The sequence below is a fragment of the Protopterus annectens genome, chromosome 1.part2 (assembly GCF_019279795.1).
Source record: "Protopterus annectens isolate FY-2018-M chromosome 1.part2, PAN1.0, whole genome shotgun sequence".
Lineage (NCBI taxonomy): Eukaryota > Metazoa > Chordata > Ceratodontiformes > Protopteridae > Protopterus > Protopterus annectens.
The window spans coordinates 1,149,274,531-1,149,301,527 of record NC_056727.1 but is presented as its reverse complement, the minus strand read 5'-3'; positions in this window follow the sequence as shown (position 1 = coordinate 1,149,301,527).

Genomic DNA, 26,997 nt, shown 5'->3' with positions numbered 1-26,997 from the left:
AAATCGTATTTCCTACATAAAAAAATTATTTCTGCACTGCAATTCTCTGTGTTTAAACAATAATTGTGCAGAAGTGAACACGATAATCCATGCTTGCAGAGATATTAGGGTTAATATTTCTCCACATTTCTTCTATGTCACAAAGAAGAAGCCCAGCAAAGTGGTAATTTCTCAAATTCAAAAGCAACTCTAATGCTACAAATGTGAAAGAACCACCAGATCATGCTCAAACCAGTGCCTAGGCAGGGTAATGTACCAGCTCACACCAACCAGCCATTCCAGTGTCCCATTTCTTGGATCTCTCTCCCCAGTTGCCATAAACACTGTCCAAAGTGGTCTGTGTGCATATTATTTTCTTCTTTGCTGGTACATTGGAGCTATCATAGATTAGATATCATAGAATCTCCCCATGACACAAACATCTTACAAGGGGATCTAACACACACAAATGACTGGTGCCAAAGTCGCACACTAAATCTCAATGCCAAGAAATGCATTATAGTGCCATTTGGAAAAACTGCCACCCAGGCTAATTTCTCCATCAATAAGACACCTCTTAGCATTGACCAGGTAGTCAGGGATCTGGGAAATATGTAGACGGTAATCTGGCCTTTGCCCAATATGTGTACAAGGTAATAAGAAAATTATTCTATGTCATCCAACTTATAAATAAAGGCATCGCATCCAGGTGCAAGGAAGTCATAATGCCACTTTATTCAGCCCATATCATACGCATAATTCAGTATAATGCCCCCTTTGGCATTTTCCTGACAAGACAGGTGGAATGCCCACAAAGGTTCCTTACCAGAAGAATCCAGGGTATAAACGCATTTATGGATCACCTTAAAGCCCTGTCTCTATACTATGACTTCTACAGGTTACTGAGAGGTGATCTATGCCTGGCATAAAAGGCATTCTCAGATCCATCTCTGATGGACATTTTGCATGTCTACAAAATTAACAGTAACAGCATCACTAGATCCAAGTATTTAAATTTTTGCTTGTGACAGATAAGACATGTTGGTGAGACAAATATGTGTTTCAGGGGATCCCCATGCTCTGGAACAGGCTTCCCATCCATGTGAAGCAGAGTCTGTCCCTAACCCTATTTAAGTGTAATCTTGACCAGTGGACAGGAAACTGGAAATTCACCTTGGGTCTGGCTCCCCCATGTCTCTGATAGACAAAGACAGACAGTAATGCCCAAACTAATGTCCCCCCAATATAACCTCTAGAACCTTCTTAACATAGCCCTCCTAATATACACTCATGATATATAGGGATACTATTGGGTTGGGTTGCATGACTAGGTTTATAAAAGCCTTGGTGGTACTTAGCCTAGTATATACCCATGAAACTATGAACCCATGAACAATGATTACAGAGATGTGGATTTAATTTTAAACTTTTACTTCAAATTTTATAGCACTAACACTGATGGCCATTTGTTAAACAAAATAGTTGCACACTGAAAACAGACAGCATGAGCAAGAGTTAACTTCTTCTGAAAACAGACTTAGCATGAGCAACATTAAATGCATCTTCCCTTTAAGCTCACATATATTGAAAATATAATAAAACTCACATTAATTGAAAATGCACATGTCCAGTGGAGGGTTAAGTGTACTTTGTTCCCGGGCTGTTTTCAAACTATGGATCCCTGCATACATTTTTAGGAACATGTATAAATGCATTTGTTATTTGAGTAACCTTCCTGATTGTTTTAATTTATATTTCTTGTTTAATACAGCAACATGTGCTCAAGTGCATTTTAAATTTGTACTTTTGGACATTTGTCTGGTAAGCAGTGAAACAAAATGTATGAAATAGTAATGACAAAAAAATAACCATTTCAGAAAATTTCAACGATAAAAGGTCACACAAATTACAGCCATTATAATCTACCAATATCCGTACTCAACAATAACAGCCACTAAATTGACTATGTACACATCATGTCTGATCATAATAAAAATGGCAACAGTAAACTATTCCAGTTTGCCTTACATAAATGCACACTAGTCCTGCAAAGACAGACTAATGACTATTTTTTATCATCTCAGTAGAGTTAGTTATTTTTAATCCATAGACATCCCTCAAACCCATCGATTATAGTTACATTGTTGACTACATCCTTCTCAGATGTCAGTGTCAAAAAATTAATAACAGCCACAGTCACATTTCAAATTTGTTTTACACAAACACAGTTATCTAAAGTATTTCTACTTAATTTGCATACACATTTACACTAGCCATGCAAAGCCAGATTAAAGACCATTTAGAAATGACCAGATAAGCATAAGATACTTTCATCCATCTGATAACATATGATACATCAATACAGACAATCGCTACAGAAGTAAAAGTCATCTAACATTTCTGCATTAGAGAGAACTAATGCTAATGCAGAGCTTGCTGCTGGCAAACATCTTAACATTTCAGTACTTCATCTACAAATGCAGTGCCTGCTCCTCTTGAAGAATAAAAAAACTATATTGCATTAGAAATGGTGTGATGGTGATACTGCCATTACATTTCTTGAACTAGATCAGCTGTGGAATAACAGGTGGCTAGCAAGCAATGACAATGGATTCATATTTATGAGGTGTACAGTTCAGGAGACCATTAAGGAACCTGACTCAAATTCCCAGTTGCTCCAAAGTGTGGTTAAGTGACTTATTCAACGTCACACAGTAGGTAAATGAAGGAGTAAGGTTTCACACCCTGCACCCTTACCTCAGGAAGTAGCTCATTAACAAGTTGGAGCTTTAGTCCACTAAACTAACTGCCAGAATAGCAGCTTTAACTAAATGCAGAAATAAATCCTTTACAATCCACAAAACATGCAGCAATGACTACGTAATGGATACTGAAGATCAGACTGTTCTGATCAGCACTCTAACTAATGCAAACTATATGACCTGACAAACATCAATCCTTTTGCAGCTGTTGGAGGCTGTAAAGAATGTACTACAACAATATAGTACTAAAATGCAAAATGTTTAGACTATATTACATAATCCAGGCCTATTAATGAATTACTGAATATAAAAAGTTATTAGAAAATTATTATGCAATTAATGAGTTAATTCATTCTTTACTGCAATGAACACAGCAAAACAATTACAGACAATATAAATGATGCAGAAGCTTTTATTCAAAAACCCGCAGGTCAAGAAAAAATGAATGCTACTGTAGTTAGCATGCTTTTTTTCTTTGGGGGGGATCTCACATGCTTGCAGGACATCTACATCTCATTTTTGACTTTCCTATATCTTCTCTGTCATCAAGAATAGCTATCCATTCTGACACCATTCAATACAAATCTGACTTGTTTGATAGCTTTTAATCCTGTACTATTTCCAAGACACACCTCCAGAGTCAATAGAGCCAGATCATGGACAAACGAGGGCCCTGTGCAGAGTAATGAATCAGACCACTGCCAGCCACACCAATATTCCATTACTTGGCTACCTCTACCCAATTACCACAAACACTATTGAAACCTGTCAGTGTACATATTATTTTCTTCTTTGCTTTTACAATTATCACTGAGATTTTGAGTTTTGTTTAAAACTATTATTTCAAATATTATAGAAAAAACAGTGACAGCATTTTTTTAAACAAAATACTTTCACATTGAAAGCAGACTTGGCATGAAAAACAGTAAATGTCTCTTCCATTGAATCTCACATTGAGTAAAAATACCTCTGGCAACCCATTAAACTACAATAGACATAAGGGGATACACACTCAAATAGCATGTAGTAAAGTACTAATTAATGCCTATGTAAAGATGCAGGAATGCAAAAGAGAAACTTATAATGCATTTTCTAACAAGCTGTGGCAGTCCACTGGACATGTTTCCCTTTTTAGGAGCAGCCAGAAATACTATCTGGTAAAGTAACCTGGCAGAGTCACACAGAGGACAAAAGAAGGCTGAGGGAATTAAACCAAGTACTACAAAAAAGCAGCTGTTTAACAGCTCATAACCTTATTCATCTGCACTAAGGGTTAGACAAACTGTTGTAGCCCAAACACAGTGCATGTCATCTTTGTGTGCCTGCAAAAAACAAGCTACATTAAAAATGTATTCATAGTTATAATATTAACATTAAACTCATAGACTTCGTGCTATCCATTTTATTTGCAGCTAAATAATAATCCCACTGTCAGTGTTATGGATACCATGGATCGCATTCAAAGAATATGGCTCATGTGATAATGCTCCTATTTACTACAATCAGTCTCCTTCCTTTACACCATAACTAATTTAGTTCATAAATACTAGTTAGTAGGCTTGCAGTCCAGAGGACCATTGAAGAGTCTAGCCCAAATTTTCATTTGCTCCAAAGCAATGTTTGGTTGTGACTTACTCAAAAACAGAACACAAATATGAGAAAAAATGGGAGATGAATAAAAGCAGGCTACTTTAAATGACTTAAAAGTTATCAGAACAAGTTTTATATCAACATATACATTGTGAAACACAAGAACTGTGACACCATAATGCTTGACATTGATTATAATTGACAGCAATCTAACACAGTCAAAAATAGTTATTTACTGGTGTCTGTTTATGAGGAAAGTCTACCTAAGTGGTGTCCAGGGCAAAAAGCTCCATTATACAGACATCATGGGCATCATTTGCATTGTGTCATTATTTGCAGTCAGTTTCATTTATGAGCAGCAGTTCCATTATCCAGACATCCTTGACATCAGTTAAATAATTTACAAACAGTTTTGATTAAAAATAACAGGTACATGAGTTGCATAAAAATACATTTTTTTTAATCCCGGCAGGTATATTCAGAGCAATATCATCAGTATGCATAGATTGTCAGGTTTTACGTAAGACTATTTGTTACTATAGAGACTTTTTCAAAATCTAGGACAAAGGAATATAAGATAAAGAATTAGACCAGCTCAAAGAAAGAAGACAGAGAGGAAGCACAAGGATGTTCAAGGAAATGAGGAGGTAGTGGAGGGTATAGTTGTGATAATGGTACCCTAACTTCTGTGCAGCAAAGAGTTATGGCACAAATTCATATAGCAATGTTAGTACATGTTTAACCAGGGGAGGTGCAGCTACAGAGACATTTATCTATCAGGTGTTGTTTCAGTTGGCATTTTAAGTCTTTCGGGTTGCAGACTGTTCTTACGTGGAGTGAGATGGTATTCCAGCTATTAGCAATGCAATGTGATTACATTCCTGCATTGTTGTTAGGTTTAGTTATGGAGAATAATGATTTATCAGTGGAGTACAGAGATCTCTTAGTAGTGTAAGGAGGAATGATAGAGTGAGGAGACGTGCATTTTTCAGGGCTCTGCAATGGTTTGAAGATTGTAATTAATTGTGAGCACAACAAAGAATTATTTAGATTGATCTAGTTTTAGTTGTTTCAGAGAGGCAGTGATAACCATCTGTATTGCTGGTTGGTTGATTGGTTGGTTGGTTGGTTGGTTGGTTGGTTGGTTGGTTGGTTGGTTGGTTGCTTGGTTGGTTGGTTGGTTGGTTGGTTGGTTGGTTGGTTGGTTGGTTGGTTGGCTGCATATTTGTCTACTTTACTGGAGCTTCATTTAGCTGATAGAAAGGAGCTGAGATTGATTAGGAGAGGAAAGGTATATAACAGGGTGGGGAGTAAAAAAGTAGTGGCTAGGTCTTATCTAGCAGAGTAAATGTGACAGTGTTTTATGCTACAGAGGCAGACTAGCTTTATGACTTGATGAAGGTGAAGAGCAAATTTCAGGTGGATGTCTAAAATCACACCTAGTAGTTTAGTGTGGAATACCAGTTCTATATTGGTCTTGTTGGATGACAGCATATTAATGGTATTTCTTTGGGAAGAGAGAGAGCTGGGATGAACAGTAGTAGTTCAGGGACATGTCAGTAGTCAAGCCAAGCTTTTAAAGAGGCAAAAGATTTCCGGGTGAGTGTTTGGAGCATGGGTAGTGTCCTAGCAGCACACATTACAGTGGAGACTTTGGCATATTGTTCTACGGTGGCCACTGAGGAAGCTGTGTTTAGGTCATCGATAAATAAGTTAACCATTAGTGGTCTTAGGATGGTGCCTTGTTAAAAGTCAGTTGGTGTAGAAGATTAAGACTCTTGACTCTTGTAGAGAAAGTACAGGGTTTGAGTCTGAGCAAGTCACTTATCTAAGCTGTCCTGTGATATTGACATACACACACACACACACACACACACACACACACACACACACACACACACACACACACATACACACGCACCTCGTTCAATGTACCTGCATAATACTGGGAATTCTGTGCTAATAACTATCTGTATTTCTAATGTTGTTGCTGCACAAAATGCTCATCTGTTCTGCTCCTTAAGAAACAATTGAAAATTCCATCTCACTAAAGCCATTTTTGAACACTGCCACTGTGAAATTAAATATTGTACCAGAACAGGGGCAAAATCACTGTGTGTGTGTGTGTGTGTGTGTGTGTGTGTGTGTGTGTGTGTGTGTGTGTGTGTGTGTGTGTGTGTGTGTGTGCATGTGTGTCTGTTTGTTTGTCTCAATTGGTTGAGATTGAAAGAATCTCTTAAAGTAGTACAGCATGTGATGTCAAGCCTGGAAAACTTCAAAAAATGTTCTTGTTAAATGTTGAGCAGGAAAACATGAATAAAGCAAAAGTGTGATTTTTTTTAAATTAATCTTGTAGTCGCCTAGTGTTGGATCGGGCCCTGTGTGTCAATGGTGATGACACCTACTTGCTGCTGCCATCTGCCACCAACACTACCACAACATGACACTGTGACACCAATGGCACTGGTAATGACTGCGAACACATAGCATGAGAGCTGGATGATTTAGTTCTCTCTAATTCTGCATTTTGCTCTGTAGTTCATATATTGCTTTCAATATGAGCTACTTTGCTCATTAAATAATGCAAATTTTCAACTGCTTGCCTATGTATGGCACTGTAGGGGGTTCTATGCCAGTGTTCAGAAAATACTGCTTGGTCTTTAATGTGTTCACATAGCTATTTCCACCATGTCTTCAATGCCAAGATTTGGTATAAAGAAAATGAATTACAAGTCAGTGTTTCCTATCTGACATAGGTAGTTATTAGGAATGCAGTCGAAGAGAGCAATAAAGAGATTTGGCCAATTTCCCCAGAACACTATCTGGTTAAGTAACAGGCTCAGAGGCACACAATACACAAATGTAGGCTGATTTAACCCACAGCTACTGCAAGCAGCTCATAAACACCTCAAAGCCTTAAACCTCCTTTCTAATTACCAGCTGTCCTAACTGCTACAGTGTTTTGCTTAGCCTGTTACACTAGTATATTTTGATGCTGCTCAAGATCACAGGCATTTGACTATGGCTGTTAGAGAGTCAATGTGTTGACTAACATCCCAGATTTTCTTAACATTACTTGAAGTACTAATGTTGTTGTTGTTTTTCTTTTGGCTTTTCCCTGTTAAGAGTCACCAAAGCAGAACTCCGGTCTGCTAATGATTGGCAGTCAATTTTTATGGTGCCGAGGTGCCAGCCTGATGACCAACCGAAGGCAGGCCCATTCACATATGTCTTTTGAATGCCACTTGACCGCAGGGAGGCCATGCAGGCTCCACACAGAAGGTGCTCCAGACGAGATTCGAACGGGAGAAGCTCTTGTTGTGAGGCGACACCGCTACCGCTGCCCCACCTGAGGTTTTATTCATGGTGGATCCTGATTATTTAGAAATAAGCTATATTGCTGCATTAGGAATGATAGCGGTAAATGGAACATCTTAACTATTGGCATTAGGTTTTCTGCTTCAGTTAATTCTGCAAGATCTTAAAATTAATATGACCTAAATACCATAGTTTCAATTCAAGCAAACTATTAGAGTATTTTGACTGTATCCTTCAAATTTAAAATGACTGCCATTAAAATGCCAGTTCTGCCTTTATTCATTTATAGTTTATAGGCAGCTCCACCAGACCACCCCAACCCATTTCCTGAGGGTTATGGCAATCCGATCTTGTTAAAAATCTGAAGTATCTTCCATTTTTTACTACCTTGCTTCAAACAGGTTGTTCTGGAAACATTACTATGCCTTAGATCTACAAACAACTAACTCACTTGGAAGGTCATCCTCATCTGAATATATTTATATCAAAAACACTTCTACAAGGAAGTGAGCTTCTGCATATTACCAATTCGAGTTTGTTGGTGAGAAAGCCTCATGAGGATTTTTTCCTCATGGACACGCTCCAGCCATACAGCTGAGAAACCTTGCTTCATCCTGTTATACTTTCAAAAGATTTTTAAACCTTCATACTTCTACTTAAATTCATGAGCTGTCAGGCAGAAGTCTTTACCAGTTATGGCCAGATTCTGGTGATGTTAGATCTTTCTCAAGCTTACATTCTACAGATCATATTCTCTATAATAAAATTTACTTTTTTTACTAACAGCTAAACAATCTTTTCATTTTCCTAGCTTGCTTTTCTCGCAGAATATAAATGCAACTAAGTAATTTTCACAGATAGTGATTGTGTTACCAACAAACTTCTTTATCCCTTATCCCTTGTTATGGGTCTATATTATAAGACTGAAAGTGCATATGTGCGACTACATAAAAGTCGACACATAATGCAAGACACCTAACAACAGCGAATGGCCACGTAAGCAAATTTTTCCCTAGGGGAAAAAAGTACATGGCCGTTCGCTAAAAAAAAATAATTTAACATCATAAACAGGTGGGGGACCACCCCACCTCACACCCTTAACTAAATATACCAACTCCGAGATTGCACTATAGGGAAGGAAAAGGCAACTCAGTGAAGTTGGCCTACTATCTCCTTGCCCTATGACATATTCATCGAATCGCTTAAATGTGATTCGATGAATATGTGTCACTGTTTCCGTATTCGCTCAGGATCATTTTCATGCTTCTAATATAGACCCCTTTTTGTCACTATCTCCTCCCCTTCCCATTTCAGTTTTGTTACATAAGCTTCTAACTGAAAAATTACAAGGAAAAAAATAATTGTGTACTGCAATATCTGAAACTACATTCAAATTTGGATGTAAAACAGCAAAAGGTTTACACATTCAATATTAAAGGTCTGAGTGTACCATGTGAAGAGGAAGAACTAATGGAGGAGAAGGATATACACTGATTAGAATAGCTCATTAGAAATTGCAAGGCAGTATGATATGACCCACTGAAGCAGAGTGGAAAAAAATTAAAATAAAAGTTAAAAGAAAGTGATAAGAATGAGAAGTTAATTGTGGCATTTCTAGCACACAGTGAAATATGCGGATACCAATAAAAAGACCTATGGTCTGTTGGTCACATTCACTAATGTTGATGCGACACTAAAACCCCATGTAAAAATAGGAAAGAGGGAGCTGATGACGGTGACAATGCAGTCTGTTGATAGTTATAGTAATCCCTGTAATCCCTCCCTACGGTCTGTTTATGGTTACAACTAGTCCCTGTAATCCCCGCCCTAAGGGTCTGTTGATAATTACAGCTAGTTTGTATCATCCCTGCCCTATGGTCGGTTGATATTTAATCTAGTGCCTGTAATCCCTGTCCTATGGTCTGTTGATAGTTATAGCTAGTTCCTATCATCCCTGCCATATAGTCTGTTGATAGTTAAAGCTTGTTTCTGTAATCCCTGCCCTGTGATCTGTTGATAGTTAAAGAAAATTCCTGTAATCCCAGTCATATGGTCTGTTGATAGTTACAGCTAGTTCCTGTAATCCCTTCCTTAAAGTCAGAGTCAGTTAATAATTGTAACTAGTCTCTATAATCCCTGCCATAAAGTCTTTTCATAGTTACAGCAAGATTCTGAAACCCCAGTCCTAAAATCTGTCAATAGCTACAGTTAGTAACTGTAATATCTGCCACTTTGTTTGTTGATAGTCATAAGTAGTCCCTGTAATCCCTTCCCTAAAGTTTGTTTATTGTTATAACTAGTCCCTGTAATCTCTGCTTTACAGTTTATTGATAGTAACATCTAGTCCCTGTAATCCCTGCCATAAGGTTTGCTGATAGTTATATCTTATCATTGTAATATTTGCCCTACAGTCTATTGATAGTTACAGCTAGTTTATGTAATCCCTGCCCTGTGATCTGTTCTTAGATACAGGTAGTTCTTGCAATCCCAGTGCTATGGTATGTTGATAGTTACAGCTACTACCTGTAATACCTGCCGTAAGGACAGTTAATAGTTATACTTAGTTCTTATAATCCCTGACCTGTGATCTTTTGATTGTTACAGCTAGTTCCTATATTCCCAGTCGGGTACCTATCAAACCATCGACAACTTAAAATAACGAAACTGACTCCACCGACAACTGAATTAACTGACAGCGCAAAAATGGACGTTTACAAGGTAAGGGGTGTAAATTCGCTACTCAAGCCTACCATGGTGTGCATGACACTGCCACCCTTCCTAAACCATGGTAGGCTTGAGTAGCGAATTTACACCCCTTACCTTGTAAACGTCCGTTTTTGCGCTGTCGGTTAATTCAGTTGTCGGTGGAGTCAGTTTCTTTATTTTAAGTTGTCGATGGTTTGATAGGTACCCTCCCAGTCATATGGTCTGTTGCTAGTTACAGCTAGTCCCTGTAATCCCTGCCTAAAGATCTGTTGATACCTAAAGCTAGTTCCTGCAACAGTATTTTCCAAAGTAATGTACCACCCCACATAACGTTTACACACTTCCTAATTAACTTATCCCCACCTAATAAATGCCCATGATACATAGGGACTCAACTGAGTTGGATTACATGGCAAGGATTATAAAGGTTCAAGTGGTCACTAACCTAGTATATATCTATGAACCTACCCTTGTCCTATGCTCTGTCATTAGTTACAGCTAGTCCCTGTAATCCCTCGCCATAGTCTGTTGATAGTTACATCTAGTCCCAGTAATCTCTGACCTAAAGTCAGTTAATAGTTATAACTAGTCCCTGTAATCCCAGGCCTAAAGTGTGTTGATAGCTACAGCTACACCCTGTAATCCCTGCCTTATGGTCTGTTGATAGTTTAATCTAGTTCATATAATCCTTTTCTTATGTTTGCTTCCTATCGGGCCCTTTGGCATACCTTCATTAGTTGTACTTAGACTCTCTTGATTTATATAGTCCACTACTTTTCTATAAAGTGCATTTCAGAGCACTGTCACCCAAAACATATTTTCTTAAGTTATTCTTAAATCATTTCCATTACATTTGTAACCCACATCCACTTCTCTCATCAATGCCTTTTTCTTTTTTTATTCACACTTTCTTCAGTGTTATTCCACCTCTTGTATGCAGGCAATGTAGTGTACATTTATTTATGTATTGTTTATTTAATTGCTAGCCAGATAAATCCATTAGCCATAACTGATTTTTAATTAGAGGTGTCTCCATTTCCTCTGTTTCATGTATCATTTTGGCAAGCCTCCAATGAATGATCTCTCTGAGCCTGAGTTAACTATTCTGATACGTTCTCCTAATAAGGAAAATAATGCTGGATTAGATTAGAGGTGGACATCATGGTAGAACATTCTCCCAGATACAGAGCCCACTGGTTGCTGCATTGTATTACTGCCCTCTTGTATTGCATAGAGTGAGTCATCCTAGTAGGTAATAACTCCCCAGTTTGCATTACATTCTACCTTGTGACAATTATGCAGGTTATCTCAACATTGCTCACAAAAAGTAAACATCATTGATTACTTATCAAATTAAATCAATATTTCCAGTTAGCTATTCATCCTGAAATCAATACTATATGAATTGGTATGCTAGGTCATCAGTTCACGATCTCTGTATCACTCTTGATGCTAATAGCTAGAAATCAAATTAGGCTTTGTTTTGATGTCACTAAGTAATAGGCAACACAAATAGGCTAAGTAAAACTAAGCTTGAAATGTTGTGGTTCTTAACTTTTATTAGAGATTAGACATCTGGTTTATTTATCCCTCTATTTATCTATCTATCTATCTATCTATTGGTGCACATGATCAATGGGTCTACTCCCATGAAACAGATATCTTCTATAGGACAACCAAGGGGCCAGACTACACAGTAAAAGGGCATGAACATGAATGCAATAATAAAACGAGTACAATATAGCATGGCTAAATGCACTTAAATAATAGTATAAGCATCATTTCCAACATCTTTAATGTATAACTTATAATACAACTCAAAGTCTATTTCAAAGAAATCCAAAAGTCAAGTGGAGTGCTAGTTAAGAGTAAGGATTACATGAGTTGTGAGTCAGATGTATATGAGAGTAAGGAGTTGATGAGTTATGAGAAGGTAGCAGTTGTAAGAAATACTTGAGTTGTGTGTAAGGAGTACATTAATTGCCAGTAATGAATGCATGAATTTTGAATAAAAATAGACGCAATTAAGAAGTAGATGAGTTATGAGGAAGGAGCAACTGTGAGTAAGGAGTAGATGATTTGTAGTGGGTAGCTAAATTGTGAGTAAGGAGCAGATGAGTTGTAATGGGTAGCTGAGTTATGAGTAAAGAGTACATAAGTTGTAATGGGTAGCTGAGTTATGAGCAAAGAGTACATGACTTGTAATGGGTAGCTGAGTTATGAGTAAGGAGCACACGACTTGTAATGGGTAGCTGAGTTGTGACTAAGGAGCAGATGACTTGTAATGGGTAGCTGAGTTGTGAGTAAGAGTACATGACGTGTAATGGGTAGCTGAGTTGTGAGTAAGGAGCTCATGAGTTGTAATGGATAGCTGAGATGTGTAGCTGAGTAAGAGTACATGAGGTGTAATGGGTAGCTGAGTTGTGAGTAAGGAGCTCGTGAGTTGTAATGGGTAGCTGAGATGTGAGTAAAGAGGACATGACTTGTAATGAGTAGCTGAGTTGTGAGTAAGAAGTATGTGAGTTGTCAGGAATGAGTACATGCATTTTAAGTAAGAAGTAGAGATTAGTAAGGAGTAAATGAGTTGAAAGTAAGCAGTAGATGAGTTGTCAGTAATGAGCATGAGTTTTGAGCAACGAATAGATGTGAGTAAGAAGTAGATCAGGTGGCCATAATGAGAAGTTTTTAAGTAAAGAACTGATGTGAAAATAAATTAGTTGCCTATAACGAGTAGTTGCTAGCACAAAGTAGCTTTGTAGGCAAGGAGTAGATGATGTTGTAAGAAACAGGTGAGTGGTGTGTAATCCACTTGTGTAAACTGCAGTGAGTTGGATCATTCATCAGACAGCATTTCATGCTGGAGGGTTTCAACAGGAAGGTACAACAAATATAGAGTTGCTCAATCCTCATATTTATTTATTTCCTAATGGTAATTGAATAAGTGGACTGGTCTACTCACCCTTTTCAACCCTAACCTGATCTCACAGGAGTATAAAACATAAAGATACAGAAATTGCAAGTTTCGGTGAAGATAATTATATATGTGTATATATATATATATATATATATATATATATATATATCTTAGTTAAGAATATTTACAAGTGTATCACAAACAGATACAATAACAAATTCAAGTGCATCAAGTACTGAGGCATAGCCATATCCTGATTTTCCATGAGCAGTTCATCTGCCTGAATCTGCCTTCTTTTAAACTTTTAAACTTTTAACAACAAAATATATAAATCATTTCCTCAATTTATAACTATAGCTTTATTAAAAAAACATCTAGCACTCACAGAGCATTTCTGCACATTGGTGCTCAAGGTAGGCATTCAAGATAATAGTTGTCTGGAATTGTAGTGCATCAGTTCACTGTCATAAACTTTCATCGCAATGCATTTCTGCAGGAAATAATCAGTGGATAGTCTTAAAATGGCTGCACTGTTTTTTTTAGGCCTTACATGTAGTATATGAAACATCCAATGGCAAGTAGAACAAGAAGAACAAGAATATCTTGAGACTTTTAGTTGTTGTCTCTTTCATGAGGAACATAGTTGCTAAAACAGGAGTGAATTTATAGTTTGTCAGTCACCCAGTATTGCAGTATGCTTTTCCAATTTCATGTTTGAGTGACCTAAGTATGCTTTGTTTATAAACCACTTACTATTAAATATAACAAAATTGTACAACATTACTGTTCAAAAATGAGCATGCTTATTGGACAACCCAAGCAGTGTGCCTGTTGTAGATCGAGCATATACCAATAAAAAAAAAAGTCTAGCTGCTTGAATACCATTGAGTGACCAGACTTTCTATTAGTATATGCTGAGGGACAGAGCAAAATTCAAGATAAATCAAGTACATTCTGTAAAACCAAACAATCAGAAAAATATCTGCTTTTCCTTATATTTCTGCACTGTCCTTTGGAAAATCTCAGCAGTTAAGGAAAAAAAATTACAAAAAACAGCAACAGAAATTCTATTTTCTCCATTGCTTCTCCTCTGCTGCACTAATGTATTGTGCAACGTGGGAACGCAAGTCCCATATGCATGCGCAGTACATCAGTAAACAAGGAAAAATGTGCAGGAACACTACAGCGCCATTATACAAAGACATTATTTAAAAAGGCAGGCAAATCATTACATCCGAGTGACGCCTCCAGGTGCATCTGCAGTTAACTCCTACTGCTCCTCTAGGCGTCAAATATTACTTATGCATATTTTCATTAATAATTCCAAAACCATGCTACATACAAGGTTTAAAAATATTTTATCTTGAAGCATACATGATGACAAACACAATAGTATTGATATTTGACCTCTGTCAATGAGTATTTGTTAGAATTGTAAGGTGATAATTTAATTTTTAAAGGCTCAGGCCACATCCACTAGGAGTTAAAGGTACATACTCAAAATAGTTGCACTGGAGTGAATGATAATGTCATTGTATAATAGGAATAATGCACTCCTTTGTATCATGGGTACATCAGGATCTACTCGTGGCTGGCTTTGTGTGATCACTCGGGCATCACCCTCATGATTAAACCATACCAGCCATGGATAAATCCTGATATACCCGCACCTAGTTGTGGATTATTGGTTAAATATATTTGCTATTTATAATGGCAGCTTAGTTCTATTTTGTTAATAATAAATGTGATCTATAATCCGGCAGAACAATATAGACTTGTGTTCTGATAGCCACAACTGATTAGATATTATTGGACTCAATTACAAAAGCAACATCTCTTATAAAAGAAGATATAGACTTATTTATTTATTTAACATTTGTTTACTGGGAAAGTCCAACTTAGAACAAAGTCAATTTTTAGTGAAGGACCAGTGAGAAAGCTCCAGACGCATGTTTTTGTAATGTGGGAGGAAACCAGAGTACCCGGAGAAAGCCCGCAAGAACACAGGGAGGACATGCAGACTCTGCACAGATGGTACTCCAGCTGAGAATAAAACTGGAGAACCTCTTGCTGTGAGGCGACAATGCTACAGTGTAGCAGTAAATAAATAGATAAATAATTTAAAAGTCAAGAGTCTACAGTTTAACAATTTCTATAGTATGGGTAATTGAACAATAACAACAACGTAAATCCACTGAAGGTACAGGACGGCACAACGATATCCCAGCTGGAACAGGTCACAGTTTCACAGTTCAATGAACAAAATATGAATAAGACAAAAGTTTGAAACAGATTCAATAACCAAGAGTTAAGCGCTTTCATCTGTCATATGCAGACTTCATCAGAACCACCATTTTTTTCTGAATTTCACTTATATACTTCAATTTGGCGCCAAAAACATTTAAAATTACAGTTTAAAATTTAAAGACATACTAACATATCTAACAAAACTTGTTCAACACATTAAATAATATATAAAATGAATCAATTATATATGTGTGTTATTTTATAAAAAATGTAATAAAATTAATATATTTACACTGCTGAATTCCATCTACTAAAAACATATTATTGACACACACACTATATACTTGTGGCAAATCAAGTATACATTTCTGTCACATGCTTACGACTAAAAATATATCATGTGAATGTTAATGTTAGATACTAAAACTAAAAACAAACATATGTACATAATGCATGTATCATGTTGAATAAAAATCTATACCAGGCTTAAAAAAGGTTTGATGCTGATAAACTCATTTATGCCTGGTGACCTAACAGCATCCGTAAACATTTGCCATTTACTCTCCTTTTTAGCTAACCTGTCTTTTATGTTAACCCCTCTAGTTGTCATCACAACCTGATCTATTATTGTAAATTTAAAGCTATGTGTCTCCCCATTGGATACTATGTGTCTACACAGGGCATTCTTTTTATCTTTTTTCTTGATACAGTACATATGGTTATATATACGACGTTTTAGCTGTCTCTCCGTTTTCCCTATGTAGAATGCAGGACATACCTCACAAGTAGCTATATACACCACAAATTTTGTATTACAATTTCCTGCTCTTCCCTTTATGTATGTTCCATTAAATTTTTTAATTTAAATTCTTCTTTTTCATTAATATATCTACACTGTTTGCATGCGCCACATTTAGCTGTGGCCTTTTTCTTGTGTCCGTCATTTTGCATATTAAATTCAATCATCCTTTTCAAGTTATGTTGGAATGGGAGACTGGACATGTATTTAACTGTGAATATTTTAAACATGTTAAGTTTTACACGAGATTTTTGGATGATTTATTTTTGTTATGGGATGGCCCTGTTGATTTAATAGAAACGTTTATTGAGTATCTTAACCATACAACAGATTTTTTAAAATTTACATTTAATTACAGTAAAAAAGGTATTTCTTATCTGGACACCTATATAGAACATGGGGACCATGGTTTTGTATCTCGTATACACAGAAAAGATACGTTTTCGAACGATTATTTGGAGTTCAGTAGTAACCACCCCAAACATGTGTTTAAAAACATATTCAAGGGGCAGTGTATATGAGGGGCTCGAATGTCCTCCACGAAGGAAATTATGTTACATGAAGTACAATTCATTGCGCTAATGTTTAGAGAAAGAGGGTATCCTGTACATTTACTCACTGATGTAGCTGGGTACATCAGTTCAGAATGGGAAGGGAAATATAAACCTATATTAGGCAATCCCATTGTACAAAAGATGGATGTAAAGAAGGATCAATTTCACAGGGTATGTGTGTTAACGTATTCCCCTGTAGTAAAATATATTGAGAACATTATTATTCAACACTGGAAGCTGATCACTATGGATGAAAAAATAGCACAGAAAGTAGGTACCTTCCCAAAATTTGTTTATAAAACAGGACCCAATTTGAAAAGGATGATTGAATTTAATATGCAAAATGACGGACACAAGAAAAAGGCCACAGCTAAATGTGGCGCATGCAAACAGTGTAGATATATTAATGAAAAAGAAAAATTTAAATTAAAAAATTTTAATGGAACATACATAAAGGGAAGAGCAGGAAATTGTAATACAAAATTTGTGGTGTATATAGCTACTTGTGAGGTATGTCCTGCATTCTACATAGGGAAAACGGAGAGACAGCTAAAACGTCGTATATATGACCATATGTACTGTATCAAGAAAAAAGATAAAAAGAATGCCCTGTGTAGACACATAGTATCCAATGGGGAGACACATAGCTTTAAATTTACAATAATAGATCAGGTTGTGATGACAACTAGAGGGGGTAACATAAAAGACAGGTTAGCTAAAAAGGAGAGTAAATGGCAAATGTTTACGGATGCTGTTAGGTCACCAGGCATAAATGATTTTATCAGCATCAAACCTTTTTTAAGCCTGGTATAGATTTTTATTCAACATGATACATGCATTATGTACATATGTTTGTTTTTAGTTTTAGTATCTAACATTAACATTCACATGATATATTTTTAGTCGTAAGCATGTGACAGAAATGTATACTTGATTTGCCACAAGTATATAGTGTGTGTGTCAATAATATGTTTTTAGTAGATGGAATTCAGCAGTGTAAATATATTAATTTTATTACATTTTTTATAAAATAACACACATATATAATTGATCATTTTATATATTATTTAATGTGTTGAACAAGTTTTGTTAGATATGTTAGTATGCCTTTAAATTTTAAACTGTAATTTTAAATGTTTTTGTGCCAAATTGAAGTATATAAGTGAAATTCAGAAGAAAAAAATGGTGGTTCTGATGAAGTCTGCGTATGACAGATGAAAGCGCTTAACTCTTGGTTATTGAATCTGTTTCAAACTTTTGTACTATTCATATTTTGTTCATTAAACTGTGAAACTGTGACCTGTTCCAGCTGGAATTTCTATAGTATGCCACTTTCTCATAAGCTGCTTGACAACAGATTTGTGAATTGAGAGAATGATTTTTTTTCCACATATAGCAGTTGGGTAAAGAAATCAATGATTTTTTTTTTTGGTGATATTGGGGTTTGAGTTAAAGTTAGGATTGTTGATCTGTTTCTCATTAGGACAAGGAGTGAGATTAGGGCTACATTTAGGTTTAGGTTTTAGGCTGAGGTTAAGGTTGGCTTACAGTTAGGATTAGAACTTGGGGTTATGTTCAGAATTATGGTTAGGTTCAGTATTAGATTTAGCAATAAGGATGAGTTTAGATTTGGAGTTAAAGGATATGCAGTTGCAGTGCCCTGCATAGAGTATGTGGTGAATCATGTAAGAAATGTTGTGTAAATACTATATGTATGTCAGCAGTTTGCATATTTTTAACCATCATGTTTGTACATAGAAAGTGTTTTAAATGTCTGGAATTTCAAGCATTTGATTTCAGATTTGTGAATTTGAAGATATTTATGATCGGGCAGATATAATGGAAACCAAAACATTTGTGGAAAAGTTCTTAAACAGAGTAATCAAAAAAATGTACTCTGAAACATAAAAGTATATATATATATATATATATATATATATATATATATATATATATATATATATATATATATATATATCTACTAATGCAGCTTTAATTTATTCATTTAGCTCCATTCCTAACTTTCCTAGTAAATATATATGGTGACAGCTATTCACAGGGACATTATAGAAGTCAAATGTGATTCAGCAGGACTGGATACATTGACCTCAAAGCCCGTGTCTTTAAAGAATATAACAAGTGGACGATAATTCTGTAGTTATGTTTACGTATCCATTCTCTTTACACTCTATAAGAAGCTTACAACTGACAGAATTAAAACTTACAAGTGAGAAATATCCAATTGAACATCTGTATCACTTTCCAGTAATGGACTTTGCCAGTATCACCATCGGTAAGTTTAAAAATCCTATGATATGCAGAACTCAGCTTCTCAATGTCAGCCTGACAGAATCTGGTCAGCCCAACTTTGTGATATGTTAGCTAAACAAGATGTGTGGTCCTAGCAACTAAACAAGCAAAGAAAATAACCATCATATTTCTCATTACTTACTAAATTCCTTACCCCCAGACTGACCGCATGCTAGTAGGCATCCATTTCCATGCCTCTATGCCTATAGGCATCCATTTTCAAATGATTATCTTATGAGTTATGGTTTGAAACATCTTGTTCCTATTCTTATGTAACATGAGCAGTGGGCTCCTTCTGTCAGTCTCAATGATTAACTAGTCATTATACTGGATCAAGCTGATCTGGAAGACCTACATTTTATGTAGCTACAATTTTTGCAGCCATACAGGAATGTGCTTTTGGGAAATGCATGTGCTTGCCTTCCAGAATCTTCCTTTAACTATCTTTTGCACTGTCAAGAACCAATATCATTTAAATCATCTGAATTTTTGATGTGTTAGGTTTTGTCATTGAAACCACTACTATTATTTTGCAGTTTGTTATGTTGTTTAACTTTTAGTGACAGTCAGTGCATTTTATTTCACTTCTGGTCCAGAAAGTACTTCTCTCAGCCATTTGAGCAGCTGGAGAGAGAGAGAATAATTCCAACAGTATCTGGATTCCATCCTGTCAGTGTCTTCTGTAGTCTGTCCCTAGGCCTCTTCTGTCTGCCCATTTTTCTTCTTTCCCATATGACTCTACATGACTTACATGTTCTGTTTTCAAAGCACTATGCCCAGTCATCCCAAGTCTTTGTAAAGAGTAAATTCAATAGCTGCTCTAAAAATTGTGACTCGTTTCCAGCTTCTTCATATTCCCCACCCCACATTCCAGTCTCTCAGGCTCAGGATAATCTATACTAGATTCTCCAGTATATAATTTTTTGTGCCATCTCTCCCTACTCTAACCACATTTTGTATGTCTATATGATCGGTGCCAAGGTCTATGACATCATCACAGCTGCCATGTTCCTGACTTCCTCACTGGCAGTTTTTGTTCTTTTCTTCTCATCTCACTTCTTATCCTACTTCATATTCTTCTTCTCATGTAACTACTGTTCTCTTTCATTTTTTAGTTTTGACAATTTTTTTCTACACTTTTTCTGATGTTGAATGCAATTTTCATGTTTCACTTTTGCTGTGATGTGCCCACACATCTTATGTTTACAAGAGATAAGCACCCACCTTGATTTAAGCCTGGATCTTTGTCACCATTGCTTTTCCTACTTCTTCTTATTACTGCTGACCACTGGCTCCTTCTCCTGATCCTACTACCCTTGGTATTCTGGACGTTCAGGTCAGAGATGGCTGCTTTTCTCATTATAACCTTCCTGTTCTGCTCACATAACGTTTCTGACAGGTTTTGTACCCTTTCCTTCTAACCCTGAGGTAAACATTTTAGAGTTTGCAACAACCAAGTAAAGGTCTCGCGTTACTATGCTTCTTCTCATATTTCCAGTGCACTTATCCTACTTTAGATCCTGTTATCACCTTCCTTCATGGAATTGGTAGGCATTACACCATAGCTGGCCATGAGGGAGCTCCCATTGCCTCTCCAACAAAGACAAGTATTCAGTTAGACCTTTTTCTTTTTCCTTTTCTAGTTACATAATTTTCATTCATAGTGTACTTTATCTGATACTAAATGTGCCTTGACATCTCCCTGGTTTAGAACAGTGTAGCTAACAGGTAATAGCAGAAACAGAAGTGTAAAGAGACAACAAAATTAACACAACTTAAGTCATAAAGCACCACTGCAACCTTACAAGCACAAATGATGAAATGGCAATTTAAAGGACATCTTCCCCACAAATGAAAACACATGAGATGTTTTAAAGTGGGCAGGATTAATATTCTGTCCTGTTTCTGCAGAATGGTTCATGCTTTGGGAGGGACTGTACACGTGAGATATTATATCCAACCACAGTGACTGAGAAAGCTGAAAGGAAGACCACAGGCCACAACGGTTTAACTATACTATTGGGAATCATTGTAGTCCATATTATAATTCATTATTTTTATATTGTGAAAAAAAATAACTGGAAACTACTAACAGAGACAAAAAATTGATTTTGCAGCCTCGTGCTTCTTATGTTGGGGCTTTCTCTCCCATCATCTCCATGATTATACAACAGTGGGGAAAAGTGAAAAAAAACACTGCTACACATGCCAATCCCATACAATATAAATGGACCAGGTTCTAACAAAGCAATGATAAAAAATATAGCAAAATGTGATTCACTGAAACTCCACTCATTCGAGTATAGGAGGGATGACCACAGCACATGCACACTGAAATCTAGTAGACGTTAATACCATTGGAGATATGGAGTAGACCCTCTTTATTTAAACATGTACTGAGCAGACATTTGTGGTAGTTTACTTGCTTGAGACAAGTACTTTCTGCACATGAATTTCAGGAAGTAAAAATCTGCAGATGTGGACTTACAACTAATTAAATAATTAGACGGAATGCATGTCATCTTGAGCAGATAAAGAAATAAGACATCAGAGAGTTTGTTATGAAGCCTAGAAGGGCAATTGTACCAGGAGGTACTCATGATGAACATCGGAACTAATACATTTCAATGTGAAAGTATAGGAAATGTGCAGCCAGTAGGCTGACAGAATAATGTGTGATGAGGTTTTAAAGATGGGCGGTCAGACAGTGACAGAAATGTGAAGGGGTGTGCTTAGGTGACAAGCAATAATATAAATGATTTCAGATTTAATTTTTTTTTTAATTAACAAGTGGGATTCTGGCACCATGCTGAAATTTTGTTATAGTGTACTGTTATGTGCAGCAAGATAAGGCAATTAACCACTTAAAGCAATAAATTATGGAATCTACTAAATTTCCTTGGTGGTGAGTTACATGCTTACATGTTTGTCACTCAGCTGTTGATGCAAACCTGCTTATAGCATTAATGTTCATGATAGGAAAGGCTGCATCAATAACAGTATGATGTATATTCATTAAATCTTTAAAAGTACAGCAATTCATCTTGAAGAGGTAACAAAACTAATAATTCTAAAACTCCATATAGCCTGCAGACAATGTTGTCATTATTGACTTTATGGCTTGTGCCAGCAGACAGTTAACACAGATATGACTGTTATTCTGTCTGAATCTGTAAGCATGTATGGTTGCTACTGCCAATGCAGAATAATTTTAAATATTACACATATTACGTATACCTTATTATTCCTACTTTCTTGTAGCTGAGGTAGACAACTAATGCATTGGATGAAAATATTGCCTGCATCCTCTGGAGTGAATTATAGACTACATGTAGAAAAGTGCACTTTGTGTTAGGTTTCAGCAAACATTTTCAGAAAGTGATGCTTTGACAACATATATTCCTTAATGTACTGTATTTTTATTTTGATAAAGAATGGTGTCAAAGATACACATTCCTTCCTGCATCTTGACTTTCAGAAAAGTTACTATTTTTGACATTAAGTGATGTCAAAATGCTTAACATACTGCAAATTCATTTGTCAATGCTCAGAATACTGTATGACTTTAATGGTGATCAAAGCCAAGCTGAGAAAGACATTTCTTGATTTTACAGAGTTATGACTACCAAGTGCTTTTAAATGTTGAAACTCTTACATAATCCATTATTGTGGTCACTTTAATATGCTGCTACTGACATTAGCTTGTTTTTGACCCATTAAAAGAATGCAGTGAGTGAAACATTACAATAAATAATGGGATGATTGCAAAACCAGTGATTGCCTGGTTTTACTTAAGTTTTCAAACTTCAGCAGAGTATGGTAATAATTTTTGTTCTTCATCTGGAGACAGTTCCCAGAATAGCAGAGAACAGCTGTGAGAGTGATCATTTTTCAGTGACTTTCTTATGAATTCCATTTTACTTTTACCAGGGCACAGGAAATGGTTTACACAACATTTTCTTTGATGGGAACGGGGCTATGATTTTCCCAACCTGAGGTGAGAAATAAAATTCACATTCTTGATAAAACATTGTTTGAAAACCGAAATGTTCTCTTATTCAGTACTTCCTCTGCATATCTGTTTTTCATTACAGCTATATATAACCTTTGTTTTCCAATATATATAGCTTAAATTACTCAGTATATTTTGTTAGTAATGCGCTACCAGCTTTTTAGCTATCAGTATTTTTCAGCCCCCTTCCCTCAACCTACCTTTGTCCTCCAGCTTCCCCACACCTCAAGGGTTATGGCCTCTGCCAGATGCTGCATAGCAACAATTCCCCTCAAACCTTCCTCCCAGAATTGGACAGCTTGCTGTTAGATGCCTCATCCTATCAATAACCAGGTCCTTTCCTGAGCTCATGTCATTGATGGCACAGTCACATGTCCTACCTATGTACCATTAAGTTGAAATAGATTTTTTTGTTATTTCTTCGTTATTTGAACTATGTATGTTTCATTATGAACTATTGTATCTTTTGAAGTCTTTATCATTTGGCACCCATACTTGCTCAGAATCTGAGAGTGTACAAGTGAAAGCTGTAGTAAATAAAATCCAGGACTATAGCATACAGCTTATTAGTAACACGGAGACATCTGTGCTATACTACATGCAGCACATATTTGGTTTTGGTCCATCTGATGCCCTAGTCTGAAAAAGTCATTAAGTTATTACAGTTGTCAGGAGTAATCTAGAAGACTTTGGTGGCTAGTTGATGACACATTTATCTGAGAAATAGAGGTAGAAACCCCAAGAAACATATATTGGCCTGCTGTAGGAGATTTTTACCACACTGCCATAAGTTCTAATTGTAATAGGTTGTTTTTTTTTTGTTTTGTTTTACTTTAAATAGGGTAGTTATTTTAACTCAGGAGGGTATTCTTTTAATATATGAGTGTTGGTAAATGTCTCTGGGAGTAGTATTGTATTTGTTAGTTATGTTTATTCCTCTACTTGTATGTGTTGTTTCACTTTCCTTTGTAATCTCAAGAACTGAGCTGATGCACGAAATTTAATTTAGGCTACACGTGTAGTTCTAAACGACAATAAAGTTTACTTTGACTTTGACTAATGACAGGTACTATATTTGATGGCCATCTCACTTAATTTTAATGGTTCGTAACTGAATAAAAGCCAGTCCGCTGACCTGCTGAATCAACCAACCATCAAAACAAACAAACTACCCTGAATATTGTGGCCATAACTGCTAGATGAGTGTTTTGGGTGTGAAACAGACAGAGACAGTACTTGCCAAATAATGACTGGCTATACATTCAGACCTACTGCAATTGATGCTACAGATTTACAAATTAAATTAGGCCTGAAAATTATCTAATTCAGTACCCAGTCTAATTGGTTCATAAGTTCACAGACAGCCAATAAGTCAGTTAAGCAGCTCACCCATTACTAGTAGGAGGATAACAATGACCCCCATTAAGCAGATTTTTCCCCAATGTGTGCTGAACCAAAAAAAAAAAAATGCTCTAGGGTCATTTCATTTCCATGCATTTTTTTTCCTATTACTTTTATTCCCAAACTAGAAATACCTTGAATCAGTCAGATGAAGTAGAGTTAGTGATTTCCTGATTAGCTGAATACCAAAGACAGGTGAATTATCACGTGCATCAAGTGACGGCTTTAATAACATCATCATAGCATCGGTGCAATGGCAGTTGAAGTGAACTCTGGAAATCATTATTTAAGAAACCACTCAGAAATTCATGGCACCCTGATATTTGAGCTTAAATGTCATTATTTTCTAACAAAAAAATGAGAGAGCTGAGAGTTATGAGCTGCTCACAGTAGTACATAACTACTACAAGTAATACTACTGATTCCAGGAGCAGCTACTCCATGAATAAAATGGGGATGGAATGCCGGGTGAGGCCATGGAGTTACTGTTCCTTCTTAATCTGTTTCAATTCCAGTGTTGGACAGGAGAAAAGTTTCTGTCTAGCCAAGTCTTCCCCTCCTTTGAGCACATGTGCTGTATTAATTTATTTACTTTATTTATTGTCCGGCAACAAGCTGAGTAACTGGCAGTACTCTTGCATTTTTTTAATGTATTAAAGAAAATGGCAAGTGGAAATTTCAGCTCACTATTTTTAATACTGATTTGGAATGGAGTAGAGTTTAACAGACTAAACCATTATAATTCAGGAAGCATAGCTCTCAACCTTCAATCCTTAGAATGTTGAACATCTTTCATAATGTGGAACAAATGGACAACGCAGATAATACTCTGCTGCAACTTCTATCTAGTACTGCCAGCAGAGCCAGATCATGGTCCAATAGGGTGCTAGGCAAGGTAATGGACTGCGCCCTCCTCACATCCAATACTTACGTGTCTCTCCGCCATTACACTAAATCACTCTTCACACTTCTGCATACTATGTTCTTCTTTATTTTTACAATCATCACTGAGATATAATTTAATTTAAAACTTAACTTTTAAGCAAAAACACTGGAAGCTATTTTCTAAACAAAACAAAGCACTCTCACATTGAAAACAGATGTAGCATGAGCAACAGTAAACCTCTCCTCCTTTGAAACTAATTTATTGAAAATTCATCTGGCACTCATTAAACTCTAAGAGACATGCACGGATTCATAGTCAAAGAGTAGTTATGTAAATGATGCAAAAATTCAAGGCAGATGTGAAATGTGTTTGATAACAACTTGGCACAGTATACTGGGCACAAGTGTTACTGTCTAGAAGTAGCCCAGTAATGATATCTTGTGAAGTTACATAGTCAGACTCACACTAGACAAACCAATGATCGAGGGAATCAATGCTGCACTACAAGAAGCAGCTCATTACCAGCTCATACTCATCTGCATTAAGCACCAGACAAACTGTTGCAGCCCAGCACAGTGCATTTTACACACTTGTTCCTGAAAAAAATAAGCCAAATTAAAAATGTATCCATAGTTAAATATTATATTGTTAAAATATATTTATCAGCTTTGTGTTGTTGTGTTTATTCACAGCCAGATAATATGCACACTGTAACAGTAAACAAAACAAGAAAACCAGGGAGCGTATCTAAAGAACATAGTGTATAGGATGATGCTCACACACACGCACACACACACACACACACACACACACACACACACACACACACACACACACACACATGGATAAATCACAACCCCTCAGATGATTGCTTGCAGTGAAATGAAAGACCAAAATATATAAATAGTGACCAAGATGTGTATTTCATTTAGGTGCCATAAGAACCATACAGTGCAACACACTGCGCCCCTCCCCCATGCTCACTCAAACCTTTAGATCATGAATCTATTAAATCAGGAAAAAGAGATTTCAGATATTTATCTTATATGCTTTGAAAGTTATTAAAATAACAAGCTTTGCATTAGCAATAATTTTCTAAAGGATACAAAGTCTAAAACTTACACTTCTATAATTATTAAGTGATTGCAATCCACAGCAATTTGCAGAAAGCCAGCTATTTTACAATGGACAGATGAAAATATTCTCAAAATTTTGGACATAGCCAAAAATAATAATTAGAGTGACTCTGAGGGATAGAAAGGCCCAAAAAGGGACAACTTTGTAATATTATTTTCTTTTATACTTCTTAACTAGGTAAACCCACTGGATAAAATCAGACTTTTCAGAGGTAACCCAAAAGCACTGTCTGAGGGAGTTGCTCAAAGTCACACTGTAGGCAAATGGAGGTATAAGGATTCAAACCCTATACGTTTGACTGGAGGAAGCAATTTGATAACAGCTTAGTGCCTTACATGCCAGACAACCCTAATTCACAAAAGAACATTAGCAGAACAAAAAA